Source organism: Arachis ipaensis, chromosome B05, assembly GCF_000816755.2.
Source record: "Arachis ipaensis cultivar K30076 chromosome B05, Araip1.1, whole genome shotgun sequence".
Taxonomy (NCBI): Eukaryota; Viridiplantae; Streptophyta; class Magnoliopsida; order Fabales; family Fabaceae; genus Arachis; species Arachis ipaensis.
Window position 1 is genome coordinate 111,553,114 of NC_029789.2, and position 695 is coordinate 111,553,808.

The window sequence follows — 695 nt, forward strand, 5'->3', positions numbered from 1 at the left end:
AGGGGGACCCCAGTGGAGGCATGGCCTAAGAAAATGTGAACAAGTTGATAATGAGACATTTGTCCAATAAAGAAAGAGCCTGCTTGGCAAGTGGGCAATGTGATGGTGTTTCTATACAGTGTACATTGCCCCCATCCATCTCAATTTTAATTTAATTTCTGATATTTTAGAAATTATTATGAGAATAGAAAAATTAGAAAATTTCTCAAAGTATGTATGTACGTCGCTTTTGGAACGGTCAACTTTACACGAAGGAATAAGCTTTCTTCGTTTGTGGAATCGTTTATGGCACTACGACTATGGAATCTCGAACACAGATTTTGCTCTAGACATGTTTTTGGGAACATCGATATCATTTTGATTGAATAATACTGCTTATTGGGGAGAAAAAAATAGGACGCGTTTGGTTTTTGATTTAGCAAAATGATTTTATAATCTGGTTGTTTTTAGTATAGCTAAAAAGTTAAATTTTATTTTAATTACAAATTATTCTGCTTAAATTTTTTTATAGAAAAAATTTGAAAATTAGTATTTTAACTTCAGTTTTTTATTAGTTTATATAACTATATGATTTTTTTTTTTACTTTTTTTCTTTTTCTCTTTTTTTGTTAAAAACAATTAATATACAAAAGAAAAACTTTTATTGGGTGACAATGTTAGGATTTTATATTATCACTGTATGAAATTAAAAATAA